General features: G+C 38.0%; 1 long non-coding RNA gene across 1 annotated transcript; it reads left to right on the top strand.

The window, feature by feature from the left end:
- The first annotated feature begins 728 nt into the window (after positions 1–728).
- Positions 729–15159, top strand: LOC113929800. The gene is made up of 3 exons (XR_003522331.2): positions 729–813; positions 8409–8566; positions 13959–15159. It is a non-coding gene; the product is annotated as an uncharacterized LOC113929800 (long non-coding RNA).
- The last annotated feature ends 1339 nt before the right edge of the window (positions 15160–16498 follow it).

Below are 16498 nucleotides of genomic sequence, written 5' to 3'. Positions count from 1 at the left end.
TAGTTTAGTAATATGAAACATCTGAGCCCAGCAGGAGGCTAGTTGGGATAAGGTTGTTTACCAGTTAGAGGAGGCAAAGGCTACTTACTTTATTTAGAATGAAATAACGTTGAGTTTGTTTTCTTTTTCTCCCTATTTTGGTAAAAATGGCAACCTCTTTAAATTGTTAAGTCTAAATTCGTTTACATTTAAGTAAGACAACTTTTAAAACTAATCTTTATCACTTCAATAACTCCTAAGCATTTATTCAAACTTTGTATATGTAGCACCAAATAGTCTACACAGAAGATGAATAGTCTGGATTCTTACTCTCAGGAAGCATGCAATGCAAGCTGGGACAAGTATGTAAACTCTTTAAACAAATTAGAATGGCATCAGGGTAATTAGAAACACAGTGACCAAGTGCTTCTGAAGAAGAGGTTGCTTTCTTCTAGGGTCATGGAAACTTTATGGATGAAGAACAGTTGAGCTGAATTTTGAAGGGCAGGTGCACATGCGGAAGAACTTCTAAAACAGACTAGAAAGGGAAAGCTGAGAGTATGTTTAGAAAGAGCTGTGCCCTTGAGTGTGTGAGAAACGCAAGATAAAGCTGGAGGATGGATCATGTTGAGGCAAAGGAGAAACTTGAATTCAAGGAGTAGCTATTCTCTCATTCCTTAGAAGAGTGGGGGCAGCCTTGAGTGTTTCTGTTCAGGGAAATGACAAATCATAGTTGTACATTTGGAAGACACATTCAACAGCAGGCAAGAAGATCCTTGAGGACTGAAAGTGACAGAACTCCCGGGCTGAATGTGAGGAATGTGATGACAAAAGGTAGGGAAGACATTAAAAAGATCAGCAGCACCTTAATCCAGGAGAACCAGAATGGCGTGTCATGAAGAGCTGGTAGAAAAGCAGGAAAGAGAGAAAGAAGAAAGGGGGATGGGGAATTTACATGGCAGATGACTTTCATTTTAGATATGAGGATTTCAAATATTAATCAGCTTTTAATACGGAGACATTTTTCAGCATCAGTTCAACTTACTTTTACTCTCAGAACTTCTCTTTTAATTATTATTACATTGGCTCAGTCGTTCCTCCTTGAAAAGGAAATTTAGGCCATTTGTCACTGTCATGCTAATTTCCTTTTTTCCACTTAGGCCCTTACCTCTAGGATATTTGTATCCTGTAATCATGTCCTCCCTCTTTAGGAAGCATATGGTTGGTTCTCACAGTCCCTTCCTTTGTGACCTGCCCTATAATCTTTGTATTGTTTTGACTGCCCTCACTGATCTGGCTAACCTTGTATCATCCTGTCACCATGATCTTGCTGGGACTATACTATCTGTGTCTGTTGGAAGGGCAGGATATTCACCTTAGAGACACATGTTTGAAATCAAAGCTCAAGGAAATATTTTGAATAATACTTGATGTGATTGGGTAGCAGATACACTGTTTGCAATCCCATCATAGTTCCAAGCTGATTTATAATTGCTTTTGCCTTATATTATAGCTGCCGAATATAAAATTATTTTTTTACAATAGAGTCTTCATTTTGACGTTGTCCCTCTGTTCTTTCTGATAACTATATACCAGAGGAAATAGAGACTAGGGATAGTGCCAACTTGGAATTTATATAATTACATGGTAATACTCAATTTATGGCATACGTATATAACACCACTTTTACTTCCAGGTTTTCTGACCTTAGTATTAACATTATCACCAATTAACTGAAAGAGTTTTTGTTGCAAGGCATGATGGAAACTGGCCCTATGTACCTTGATTTGGTCATTCTTTAGAGCTTATTAAACAAACAAACAAACCTATGACTGAGCTGTATGGTGACATTCCAACTTTATAGACTTGCTGTATAGAATTCTATACTTTCCATTCTAAAATGCTTCATTCCTCAAACCAGTGATCTCTTAATAAAGTGGTCCTGATTACATTCTCCCTCTTAGATAGTAACACTTAACTATCTGTCTCTTTACTGTGTCATGCCCTCTAATCCATCTGCTGTTTTTAATGCTTGGCTGGTAACTGCAACCCCACAGAGACAAGGCTGTCTGTACCACATGAGAAGGGCAGCACTCGTGCTGTACAGAAAAGTCTGTGTCAGATCAAAGGGCAGGGAGACTGCATCATGCTTGTGGGAGTTTCTCAGCAAGTAATTCTGAAACCCTTGGATGGTGTAATCAAGAGAGCTTTTGCTGGTTTCTGGTAGCAACAAAGTCTCTCTTTATCACTGAAAAAAAAAAAGCAGAGAGAAAAAGGATAAAGAAACCAGAACAGGCTTTCCTTACTTTTTTTGCAGTCATTGCTATGGGGTGGAAGGATTTTAAAGAAACAGAAAACTTGTTTGTGCTACTCATTAAAATTAAAAATAATCATCATTTTGTATGTATGACCTGCACTGACTCCAACTTTGGACTGTTTACTTTTTGTTCATCATGATTCACAGATCCCGAATGCCAAACTCAGGCCAGCATTTCCTAACTAGCCTACTATTCTTTCACTGACCTGGTATTCATCAAATGAAGATAGTTTCCCACTGATGGGTAAAGTAAGGCTTAAAAGACTATGGACTGTAGCTAAACAGCAACAAATAATTCTAAGTGACCAACATTTTTCTAGACTAAAATATTGAAAAAATAGTTCTTTTTAAAAGAACTATTGAACTTGAAACACAGGTTGTATCTATTGCTGTTCTTCCAAGTACCATATTATTTACTTGCTAAGATTTTTAACTTGTAAAATATCCATTTTCAGTGGACAGGAAAAGAAATTGTATAGAGAATTTACAAACTTAAGAAGTTTTTCTCAATTTGTAAGCCAGATTAGTTGATTTACAAACTGCTGACTCAATGTTTAAATCCATTTTCACCATGATTGATAATTCCTGTCAGGAATACAAAAGCAGGTATGGTGTTCTCTAAAGGAGAACATGAAAATATGAGGCAGAAAAAACTACAGCCTCCACAGTCCACCCTACTACATTGTGAAATTTGGTTCTGTTCTTTGCATTAGTTGCCAAAAATGAAGTAGGCAAATATTTGCTCATTGTATAAACATTCAAGATGTGTATTTTGTGTACTAATCTCATTTGTGATGCATTCTTTTTTTTTTCCTTATTTTTTTAAAGCTTATTTAAAATTGAGCTTAACTTATATTGCTTGTAATTGTTTAAAAATCTAGTTTGGAACTAGATGTGAATTCATAGATAAAATATATTTACTTACAAAAACAAGTTTTCCATAATGTGCCTCCCAGTAATTTTTAAACAATGCCCTACAAATAGTTAGCTTAAAATCAATATTATGTGTGTAAATTTATTAACATGTCTCAATTTTCCTAGCCAAAGGGAAAATTGGCTAAACCAAAGGAGCCAGGGAAAGGGGACTACTTCATGGAATATTGTAGAACCTGAGGCAATTTATGTTGGGTATAGGTGGGTTTCTTTTTTCTTCAGCTCTTTAGAATTTTCCCAGTCAGTTCAGTAACATTTACTGAGCACCCCAAAATTGTACTACATGTACAATTGGGTCTTAATGTGTGCCTGAAAAAGTCCATTTCTGTCATAGCTTGTGTAAAATGGGGGCATTTAGGGAGCATAGGGCTAGGGTATTGCAACTCAAAGTGATAGGTGTCTCCAGAAGTTTTAGATAATTTTATAATACTGTGCTATAAAAGCTGCATTTTTCTCTGGGAAGTTGGTAGAGGACACATAACCCTCCCTGAACATACTGTTTATGGTAAAAATTGCCACAGTTATTTGCAGTTCTTCTTATCAAGAGATGGAGTCTCTTTCTGGACTTTCTTATATTTAGACTTGGTCTTGTAACTTGCTTTTTTTTAATTTTTTATTGTTATGTTAATCACCATATATTACATCATTAGTTTTTGGTGCAGTGTTCCATGATTCATTGTTTGTTCATAACACCCAGTGCTCCATGCAGAACGTGCCCTCCTCAATACCCATCACCAGGCCAACCCATCCCCCTACCCCCCTCCCCTCTAGAACCCTCAGTTTGTTTTTCAGAGTCCATCATCTCTCATGGTTCGTCTCCCCCTCTGACATACTCCCCTTTTCTTCCTCTCCTGTTATCTTCTTCTTTTTCTTTTTTCTTAAAATATGTTGCATTATTTGTTTCAGAAGTACAGATCTTTTGCCAAGAGAATGCAATGTAAACCAAGTGGTGACCTTCAGGAAGGTTTTCACATTTCTGCTGATTCTCTCAGCCCCCACTAACTACCATGTCAGCAACTCTCATCCTGCTGAAAGAGAGAAGATGCACAGAGCAGAGAAGAACCATCTCAGCTGAGACTAGCTGCCAGCCAGCCTCTGGGTGATTGGTAGCTATCTGCAGGTCATGAAGGAACACACCAAAACAAGCCTAGCCTGGCCTACATCAGCAGTCATGTCTAGCTGACCCACAGACTCATAAGCGATAATACATGATTGCTGTTTTAAGTCCTTAAGTTTGGGAGCGGTTTATACATGGCAATAGGTAGGTAACTGTTCACATTACTTTCAGACCCTCTAAAAGTGGCCTGTTTTCAGATCCACTCTTCCCTCTGCGCCATAATGCTAATTGTGAGTCTGAGTGGTCATGAACTTGTAGGTAGTTTATACAAAGGGAAGTCTCCAGGCCTAAGTGAGGGGACATCGAGCACAAGCACTGGATCTTGCCTTTCAGTGTGGCTCAAAACTCACATGAGTAATTTTTCTGGTTTCTCAAAACACAGTGGCTAAAATAGTTTTAACACTGGCCGTGAATACACAAACATGCAGAAAAAGCAATTTTACCCCTTGCTTTTGTTATTTGTTCTATTTAATGAAATTTGCTTTCAAAAACTTTGATTTTTGGGTCTTGAATAAAATTTTTTTTGGATTTTAGGCTCATACTCTTAAGTTTTCTTCCAGGAGTGAAACTCATTGGTTCCAATAGCCTAAAAATCTGCCACTTGCCCTGGATATACAATCAGTAATACCAAGGGCGTGGTTGGTTAGTTTCCCTACTGCTTATTAAATGTCTAATTGTTTAAGAAATACTATGATGAGCCTAAAGTTTTTAATACTTTTTGCATCTAATCAGTCTTCATTGCTGACAAATACTAAGGAATATCAGAGAGAACACATCTCACGAATATAAGGAATAGACATCTAAAATCCATCAGTAAACACACTAAGAAAAATGTCCTGGTTTTTGACTGAATATCTGCCTAGATTTCCCACTTCATTTGGAAGGCCACTAGAAATTTGCCGGCTATTTCACAGGAAAGAGAAATATCAGCTGTTTTTGCGTAAATGAATGTTACCTACTTTGAGGTCATTTCAATATTCCTCCTCAGTCTCCTTCATTCAGAATTGGTCTCAATATCCATGTGCTGTTCTTGGTTCAATGTTTAAGTTGTACAGTCTCCCTGTAGCTACTCTACAGAAGACCTTCACAGATTATTTGACCCCTTTTATTGCCTTGTGAGCTTCGTTGGAATCTGTTTTCTAATACTCCTGTATATTCATTCGTACCAGTTATATTAAGTGTGATCGCATTTATGTCACTTCCTTTCCAGAGAGAGAGCATATTCGTAGTCATTTGAAGTCTGCAATCCCCAAATCTGAAGGAAGGGCTAATCAATGTTAAGAATTTCTGGCATTATGTTTTTGTTCAGGGAGTCCAGCAACACCTCTCATGTATTGTCAGTTATCTGCCATCTCCATTTTTAGATAAGACTGCTTTTGGAGAAAGATCTTTGATCTTTTTCTCTTGCTATATTCCAACCAGATTAAGCGTCTCAGTCCCAATTGTAAGCAGTTCAGGTCCTCAACATACTCATTATATACTTTTTATGGCTGCCTGCTTAGTGAGTAAGGAAGAAGAGAGGTATGTGTGTGTGTGTGGGTGTGGGTGTGTGTGTGTGTGTGTGTGTGTGTGTGTGTGTGTGTGTGTGTGTGTGTGTGTGTACACATGCAGTATTCACCTCCAGGGTGAGCTATCCTTTCTGTTCTACTTGGCTCTTCACCATAACAAATCATGGGTATTTTGCAGTTTGACACTCTGAAATCTCGGGAGGAGGAGTAATTCTGTTTGCAGCTGCTTGAACCATTCAGATTCAACAAAGCACCACTTGGAAATGATGACGTCTGTTCAGTGGGTGATTCTATAATGTAGGCACCTGCAATCTTTTTGGTCGCTATGGCAATTTGGGTAGTTGGTAAGCGGAGATAAATTTGCCCAAATAGGAGGCTTGAATTTCCTGAGCACATAGCCCTGCCAGTGCCATTACAGCCAACTAAACCGATAGGGAGGCAAAGAGTGAAAAACAAGTAGAATCTTAGGTCAGTAGCACTGAGCCCAAGGCAAGAGTAGGGACACAGAATAGCCTTGAATGTACATGAAGAATTGCTATCCTTGGTCCTGGTGACTTTGAAAAGTTAACAAAGAATGCCAAAATGCTTAACTCTTGGTTACTTAACAAAAGGTAGGCTACATTCTGTGAAAATGACTCTCAGCATGGTATTATATATGCACAATTAATTTAAATATAAAATTTTGAAATGCTGGTGCCAAGGCCAATTCCAGCTGATATAATTTTCTCAGATTTAGTTTCAATGAATACAACATTTCAAAGAAAATTATATTGTGATGTTAAAGGAAAAGCTCTATTGCAAAGGTAGATCATAGCTCCTTTTGTAATAAAAGGAATGAAGAGGAATACTGATTAGTGGGCATGAGTAAAGTCCCTCCTGTGTTAAAGCATAAGATACAGGAGGTTAATTTTTACCCACCAGGTTCTAAAATTGCTCACATAAATTTTCTCATTTATTCATATAAACTAGGCTACTTGTTGTGTGAGGAAAAATTAAGGATTCAGCAAGGAAAAATGCACATTAAATTTATGGTTGTAATTTTAGAGTTTGAATCAAAGTTGTCTGAACATTTGGACTTAGAGCAGCTCTTCAGTGATTTTAAACATAAAAAAAAAAATAAAAAAAACAGGGAAGGGCCTGAAGTGAACTGTAAAACCAGCATTCATTTCATGTGTACCTGACATTGGGCTTGGACAACCCCCCAAATTCTACATGTTTCTCACTGTTGGACTCTCCAATTGTGCGGTAGAATCTGCACAGGATCACTACAATAGCATCATTTGAGTGACTCAACAAAAATACAGACTCCAGACATGACCTCAAATACTCTGGGTCAAAATCCCATGTGGTTGGAGCTTGAGAAAATGCATTTTTAATAAGCTGGCACTGTGATTCTGATGCTCACTCAAGTTTGAATACCTTTTGTGGAACATTAGTAAAGAAAGAGTCTATTATATGCAGCTGTAGAAAATGCAGTCTCTTAGGATCAATAAATACAATGATAATGATAGTAAGCAATAGGAATTATATCCATCATTTGGGTGTGAGTTGCTTCAGCCATTAGAGTAGTCAATGTACATGAGATCTCCATCTCAGACATTCTCCTTCCTTAGCCTTAACTTAATATTACCTTCTATTGGACCTGTCTCTGTTTGCCATCGACCTGTCTCTGTTTGCCATCACAGGTTTGACAACCAAACTTCTCTAAGTGGCACCATCAGTAGGGCCTAAGGATTTTTTTTTTTTTGGTTGATACGATTTATTTTTTTAATTTTATTTTATTATGTTAGTCACCATACATTACATCATTAGTGTTGGATGTAGTGTTCCATGATTCATTGTTTGCATATAACACCCAGTGCTCCATGCAGAACGTGCCCTCTTTAATACCCATCACTGGGCTAACCCATCCCTGCACCCCCCTGGACCTAAGGATTTCTAATTTGTATAATTCCTCACTGCATTTTTCTCTGCCTTTTTTTTTTTTTACTCAACCACTATAAAGTTGAAACTTGTTTCATATTTGATATCTGTATTTTATGACTCAAGCCTATGTGCTCAGGTACCTCTCTGGAAAGATACATTAGGCCTGGTGACTGGGGCTATCTCCAAAAATTGGATGACTGGGAGGTACTTTATACTTATAAAATATTATATCTGTGCATATTGTCCATTCTATCTACACCAAATTAATTTTAAAGTATAATAATTAATTCTGTATTTATGTCCCACACAGTACTAAACTCCTTAATGACTCACCCTTTGAATTTTGTAACTCCAGTATGCTTGTACACAAAATGTAAGTTCCATAATGTTAAATGAGAATTTCGAAGCAGCTCAGGTCATGATCTCATGGGTCAGGAGATTGAACCCTGCATCTGGCTTCGGGCTCAGTGCAGAGTCTGCTTGAGATTCTTGCCCATCCCCTTCCTTCCCCCTCTATTCCCCCCCCCACTCTCTCTCTCTCTCAAATAAAATCTTTTTTTTAAAAAAATGTGCTATTTTGAGACTTAAATGATGTGCTTCCTTCAAAGTGCTGCATTGCTTTTTTCAGCTGGTATCATTAGACTGGACTTCTTTCAAGACCAACAAAAGGATTCAACCTCAGACATATTTCCAAGGAGATAAAAATCTCTGAAAGATGGATTACTGAAGATATCGTAAAATCTAAATCCTAATTAATAAACACTCCAACTGGCTGCAGTACCTGGGGTAAGACTTGAGTTACAAACTAACCCATACTAGCTCTGATGTTTCAGAAAGCTTCTATGTTGCTTCTGCTTTTAAAGTGGTTCCTCCACAGAACAAATCTAAATAAACAAACATTTGCAAAGCCCCGTGTGTCAGTTCAATAACATGTCCTTATTCATCTGGCTAAGCCATTATGTGGACAGGATTTTTTTTCTTTAAAGTAATTTTCTAAAAGACTTACACAATAGTTGATTTTTAAAACTAGTTACTGTGAATAACGAGTTAATGCAAGTGTTATGTGGGAGGGAAAAAAGACCCAACTTTTGGCAAGCATCAGGCCATCTATTATCAAACCCAAGATGCACAGACTTAAAATGTTCAAAATACTGGAGAGGATTAGCCCGGGTCACTAAGCCCTGAATTAAGTTCCTGATTATTTCAGTTCCTGCTGATATTTCCTTCTCTGAAGTTTTACAGTAAATTCGTATCTAAATGATGCAATTTAGTGTCTAATCGTTCTTCATTCGTGAAATATTTAACATAAACAGAGATATCAATTTATAAAGCAAAAACATATAGGTGTGTACTTCTAATATGTTTAGACACACATGGGTGCCTACATATGTAGGCACATTAAGGTCTCTAAAGTCAGGAATCACACTTCATACTTCTTTCCCCTTTCCACGGTACAAGCATACTGCATGGCAAAAGGGAACATGAAAAACACATTGCCTAATAGAAAGTGCCATTAAATATTACAATGGTCAATTGCTTGCCCAAGTCCACATTACCAATAAAGATTAATAAATCAATAGACTATAAGGCCAGTAATCTCTCTGCATGCCTTTCTCCCCTATCCCCAGCCATTTCCTGCCCAGAACTTTCCCCAGTTCTTTAATAGTTGTTCATCTTTAAGTGGTCGGTTGCCTTGATACGGCTTTTAAAAATGTGCCATTCTTAAAAAAAAAAAAAAATATTTTTTTTTGCATTCTGGTGGCAGATCAAATCTTTAGATTGAATAATATATGAAGTTTTAAAATTAAGCATGCTCATCTTTTTCAAGCAATAAAATATTATTGCACTCTTATGTGTATTTAAACAATGACTCAGGGACAATGTGAAGATTTAATTTGAAGAAATAGAAATTTCCTGATGTTTCATTCACTTGAATCCAAATGTACTGTTCGGGCTGACCAATTCTAATTGTGTTTCAGGGATAGTTATGAGAGAACAAAACCATGCAAAGACTCTCCTACACAAATAGGTTGCTATCAAATGGTAATAATGTAGAAACATTTATATTATTGCACAAAAATCACTCAGCAACTTGAGGACTGTTCTCAAAATCATGGAGCACAGTGGAGAAATCCCTAAGGCGGCTACTATTCAGGCCTCTTTTTCAAGTGGTGGTGGGGAGGTGCTCAGGGATCTGCATTTTAGGCTCTAAAAACAGACTAAGAAATGCTACTTTATGCAGGGTATCCCCTGTAGAATAGATTTAAACACAGTTGAAATAAATCCTAATTCCAAATCTCTTCTGTTTCCATCATATAGCTAAAGCTTTGGTGATAAAGCTGAAAATAATGCAGACATTCCCCTAACCACCTAATGTCTTCTTCCCCCCTCATAATACTTTCTCTGTGATGGATAATAAAATACAAGTTTTATTTTATTTTATTTTTTTTTTTTAAAGATTTTATTTATTTATTCATGAGAGACAGAGGAGGAGAGAGAGAGAGAGAGAAGCATAGGGAGAAGCAGGCTCCCAAGGAGCAGGGAGCCCGATGTGGGACTCGATCCCAGGACCCTGGGATCATGACCTGAGCCAAAGGCAGACGCTTAACCATCTGAGCCACCCAGGCGCCCAATAAAATACAAGTTTTAAACTGGTATGTATTTGCACACCAAATCATAATGATGTCAGCTTATTTCATGACGGCTCCCTGATCTTCAGAGAGAAGCAAAATGCAGAGTTTTTTAGGCAGATGGAAACAAAGATGGCTAAAATTCATTGAACAGTCCCCAGTCCCCAGATTCTAAGCACTTCTCATGTATTAACTCACAGCAACCCTCTGGATTGGTTGCTACTATCACCTTCTTACATATGGAAAGAAGGGAGAGAAAGAGAGAGAAAGAAGGGAGAGGGAGGGAGTGAGGGAGGAAGGGAAGGAGGAAGGGAGGGAGGGAGAGAGGGAAGGAGGAAGGGAAGAAGAAAGGAAGAAAGGAAGAAAGGAAGAGTCTTGCCCTCGTGCAGAGTGATGGTACCAGGCTTGGAATACAGATGGCTGGCATGCACAGTTCAGACCCTTCATCGCCATGCTGCTATAGGCCCAGCAAGCCGTTTGTACGTTTATTTGTTTTAAAGTAGGGAAACTATGACAATTGGAAACGGCACTTCTTTGGTATGTGGGAAAGAAGTCCCTGGCTTAGGTCAGGTTTCCTAAAAATGGAGCCTGAAACAGAGAATTTGCATGACTTTCTTATTGCTGCTGTTACCAGTTACCATAAACTTGGTGGCTTTAAATGACACAAATTTATTATCTCACAGTTCCGGAGGTCAGATGTCCTACACCAGTCTACCTGAGCTAAAAATCAAGATTTTGGACTGAGTGGTATTCCTTTCTTGCAGCTCTCAGGGAGAGTGTTTTTGTTTTTGCTTTTGTTTTTCCTTTCCCAGCTTCTAGACTACATTCTGTGGCTCATGGCCCATTTCTTCCATCTTTAAAGTCAGCAACAAGGCATCTCCCTAAATATTCTCCTATAATTACAGCTCCTTCTGATTTCTTCTGCTCCTCTCTTCCACTTTTAGGGACCCCTGTGATTACATTGGGTCTGCCAGATAATCCAGGATGATCTATTTTAAGGTCAGCTGATTAGCAATCTTAATTCCATTTGCAACATTTCCCCTTTGCTATTCAATCTAACATATTTACAGATTCTGGGGATTAGTAAGTGGACATCATTGGGGGCCATTATTCTGCCTATCACAAGATTCTTACTCATGTGATTTATTAACAGATGCTCAGTACAACAGGAGGGAGGGAAGCAAGATAGGGTTGGAGAGCAAAGTTAAGATGGGATCTTGGGTGGAGACTAGCCTCAGTGTGAACCCTTGTGCAAGCTCTTGAGTACAAAGTGTGCCACAAAGTTAGTCCCAACTTGAGACAAGAGACCTGCGAGTGGTCTGGGGGTGGCCCTAGTCTATAAATTGAGGTAGTTCCCACTTGTCCAAAGACCATCATCGGGAGAAGGGCAGTTTGAGTCATCATGAGGCAACATTCACAGCAACTGGAGATCAGGTGCCACTTCTACTAAAGAGGCTCTGGGCAGAGTATAATGACCAGAGTATTGATGACAGAGTATTAATGACCTTCTTTTAACTCCATTATTGCTACTCAACTGTGTCTCCCCCTGCACTGCCCCTCCCCCAAATCTTGAAGTCTTAACCCTTAGTACCTCAGAATGTGACCTTTCCTAATCCAGTGTGACTGGTGTCCTTATAAGAAGGGGACATGTAGACACACAGAAGGGCATGCACAAGGGGAAGATGACATGAAGATACACAGAAAGAATGTCACGTGAAGATGGAGGATTGGAATGATGCATCTCTAAACCAAGGGACATGTGAAGTTCTAGAACTATTTAAGAGGCATAGGACATTTCCTTCAGAGGGAGCACAGCCCTGCCGATATCTTCAGACTTCGAGCCTCTAGAACCATAAGACAATGAATTTCTATAGCTTTAAGCTGCTCAGTTTGTGGTACTTTGTTATGATAGTCCTTGGAAACTAATATAAACCCAATGTCACAAAGCCTAGAAAAGAGAAACTAAGTAATTATGGAGTCAGTCACCCTCCTCAGAATGTCTTCCAAGGCGTTTCCTTCCACATTGTCAGGTCACGATATGTAGGATTTCCTTTAGCTAAGAAGTCATTAATCTAAACTCTTCCCTTGACTTGAGAGAATAAGGGCAGGACCTCTCTTTTTTTAAAGTAGACTCCATGACCAGCATGGAGCCCAACATGGGGCTTGAACTCACAACCCTGAGATCAAGACCTGAGCTGAGATCAAGAGTTGCACACTTAACCGACTGAGGCACCCAGGTGCCCCAAGGGTAAGACCTTTCTTTACCCTGTAGGTAAATTTTGTAAATTCTATTTCTGGAAGCTCACTCTTGCCTACAAGTGCTCTGATAATAGACGCATAGCCCTTGATTTGGTTACAAAATGTTCTTGCTTTCAAACCAGTAAGTTCTTTGAAGACAAGTATTACCCATATTCATATCCATGGTACATAGCGTGTAGCCTAATATAATAGAAACTTTGAAGGAATTAATCAATAATTTTTCTACCCTTGGGAATGCCTAAAGGACATTAGCAGTAGTTTTTTGTGCTCAAAGATTAGGAACAATAAAAGAGGAAAGAGGAGCCTAAGATAACTAGTAAGCCAGGAGATAATGGACTGGGTCAGCAATAGAATGATGCGGGTTCTATAGAACTTGCCCTTTGCCCCGTGAGCAATCTCTTGGCATTATAATTGAAGAATTATGAAATGGAGGCATGATTAGAAATAACTTTGGCTCAAAAAGCTCCAGACTACAATAACATCTGAACATAGTTCGAAGGAAAAAATTCAGCCAAACTCTTGGCATTGTTAGAGAAAAGAAATTTCTCCAAAGCTCTGAAATTACATGATTGCACGCTGCTATGAGACATTGAATTCCACCACTCTTGACCCAGGCATTGCAGGATAAACACAGCTGACATTTTATGCTGAACTAATACTACTTTAAAATTATAATTGAATTACTTAAATGTCTTCTACCACTGTGCCAAAAGTAGAACCATGGGACTCCTAAGAAAAAAACCTTGTAATGAAAAGACTGATGTGCCATAATTTCTATTCCAATTCAAGAAGCAAACAAAATGTACCATTGCCAAGGCCAGCTTTTTTCTACTGACCTTTAAATAGATATCATTTATATAAGAAAAGTGCATAACAACCTTAGTGAGTGGAAATTGAAATATATATATTAAGTTCTATAATCCAATGATCTGCCTTCAGGCCCATGAGGTAAATTTCCCCTAAGCCTTCCACACCCACCTTACTGGCTTTTATCACAGACCAAAATACAAAGGATACATTTTAGAATTATCTTAAAGAAAAGTCACTTACATATTCAGGGAAAAACTACAAGCAAGGTTAAAAGGGAAAAACATCATTATTGAAATATTACAGTCAGAAAGCAGATTTCACTGCATCTGTTCAAATAAAGAAGCATAGCTTTCATCTATTTATTCACTCATCCATTTTTGCGGGAGAGTCACTGCCCAGATACACAGGAGGGGGCCTGTCCTCTCCTCCAAAGTATGACTTTGTTCTCCTTTCAGCCTGTACCTTTTGTCTTACCTCAGGACTCCACAGCTGCTCCATACCCTTCTGCACTGGTTTAAACAAACGTTTTGTCAAATGTCGAAGCACACCACCACCAACCTCTTATTGCTGAAGTTCTGAAGATTCCGCGTATGAAGCGGCTAAACTCTACAGATAATTATTTGATGGATGGATGGATGTTTATGTGGGTTGTGCGTATAAAAACACATCAATGTTTTTGCATTAAGTTCTAAAAAAAAATCTTTCAACTACAGTTATAACCTATTAAAATATCTTCAAGTACCTGGCATTTGATGATCAGGGTTTCTTTCCACTAAATTGTTAAATAAAAGTGTGAGCAAGGATTTTTAGTTATTAACACTGGTGCTAACTCCTTCTTTCAGTGACATTTTGATTAAACAAAGTGGAAAACTTTGTAAGCATAGTACCTCTGAGTTTTATAAAGACTGGTAACTCTCAAGTGCATGGTAAAACTAAAATAACCTGTCAAATAATTCAAGACCTATACCAGTTTTTTAAGAAACTTGGCATTCAGCACTGCTTTGGAGTTACAAAATATCCTATCACAGTGAACTCTGTGGTTACCCTTTGAGTAATTTGGGTTTGGTTGTTATGTTTAATTATAAAGATGAGTAGTGACTTCCTTAAAAATTTTTTTAAATTTAAGAAATGATTTCCTTACTGGTTTTCTAGTCTTGTCAATTTGAGGATCTTGAGGATTTTCTGAAAGCAATCTGCACTAGGTGATGAGGTGTCAAATGATTCCAAAGAAATAAACCTTATGGAGGGCAATTTGGCAATATTGTCAAAATTATAAACGTGTAACCCTTTGATGCAGTAATCCCTGGGTCTAAAAGTTCTGAGAATTTATGTTACAGAAATACTAGCACATGTGAGAAATGATACAAGTGTAAGCTTATTCACTTCCACATTAATTTTAATGACAGGAATTAATATAAAAGTGCAACATTAGTGGAGTGACTCAATGATGATAGATTGATAAAATGGAATATGATACAACTTTTTAAGAAGAAAATTGTCTATATACTAATATGGGTATATCACCAAAATATATTGCTAAATGAAACAAGGGTGCAGAGCAGTGTGTATAGAAGGTTATCTTTTGTGTAGAAAGGGTAGGGTTCAGAAAATATATTTTTTATAGCTGCATCAAGAATATCAAGAAACTAGTAACAGTTGTTACCTATGTGTTGGGAGGAAGGTTGCTTGAAAGGGGAGGATGTGGGATAGGGAGATTTTAATCATATTTGGTTTTATGTTCTGTCATTTCTGAACCAAAAATTACCTATTTGTAAATTTTAGAAATCTGAATAAAAATTGTTTTAAAAAGAAGCAAATTAAAATAATTTCCATACAGCGGGACATACTAGGGTGATTGGAAACACTATTTTATTGCCTAGCACCTGAGCACTCATGCTACATAGGTTCATATTGTCTGGTGTGCCTGGAGAATCTCCCATGAGATTTTCTGGAGAAATGCTGTTGTGAGCCAGAAGATAATTTCCTCAAACATGACTAAATCTTTTTCTCTTTCCTCCACCATATTTAGTGATTTCTCCTTTTCTCTCAATCTACCACAGCTACAATCTGCTAAAGATGGGTGTACTCACCTTCCCCCTCTCTTCAAATCACTTCAAAGCCTTGACAGTTGACTTGCTTAAACCGCATGAATACCTATGAATTTCCTTCTGAAGAAATATCCATATATTGTCTTATTCTCCTACCCCAGTGTCACCAAGAGTATATCTACCTTCCTCAATTATGAATATTTTAACAACTATATACAAAGTAAAAACAAGTCCAACACTGCTAGGTGTTATGAGGAACCAAAGACTAAGGTGTGCTCCACAACATTGTGCTGCCACAATAAGGTTACAATCCAGCCACCCTGCCTCCACCTTTAACTTACTTTTTTTTCTTTTCATATTGAATGAGATCCCACTCTGTACCAAACACAAACTTTTCAGTTTTATTTCTTAAAATTTAAATCCCTTCTACCTCTACAAGTTCTTCTTGATAGTAACCTCAGCTGTCTTTTATAGATCTAATTCTCTGTGCCAGTCATGGGCTGCAGTCTTTTTAAAATATAGAAAGTACGGGCGCCTGGGTGGCTCAGTTGGTTAAGCGACTACCTTCGGCTCAGGTCAAGATCCTGGAGTCCTGGGATTGAGTCCCGCATCTGGCTCCCTGCTCTGCGGGGAGTCTGCTTCTCCCTCTGACCCTCCCCCCTTCATGTGCTCTCTCTCTCTCACTCTCTCTCTCAAATAAAGTCTTTTTTAAAAAAAAAAATATATATATATATAGAAAGTACAAGTTTCACTATCAGTTTACTTAACCAAAAATGTAACTTTTTTCCCCCACGACTGAACTCCTATTTCAAAATCCATTCCACTAGTAGCAGAGATGGAATCCTAATTTCCAGAATGAAGTCCATTCAGAATTTTTTTCCATGCTCATCTTCAGAGTTATATTGCTATTGGGGTAGGGGCAGTTAGAAATAGACTCATGTTGTGTCCAGTCTTTGGTAAGAGGAAGTATT

This window comes from Zalophus californianus, chromosome 5, assembly GCF_009762305.2.
Source record: "Zalophus californianus isolate mZalCal1 chromosome 5, mZalCal1.pri.v2, whole genome shotgun sequence".
Lineage (NCBI taxonomy): Eukaryota > Metazoa > Chordata > Mammalia > Carnivora > Otariidae > Zalophus > Zalophus californianus.
Note: the sequence above shows the minus strand (reverse complement) of the source record. Positions and strands in the feature narration are given on the sequence as shown.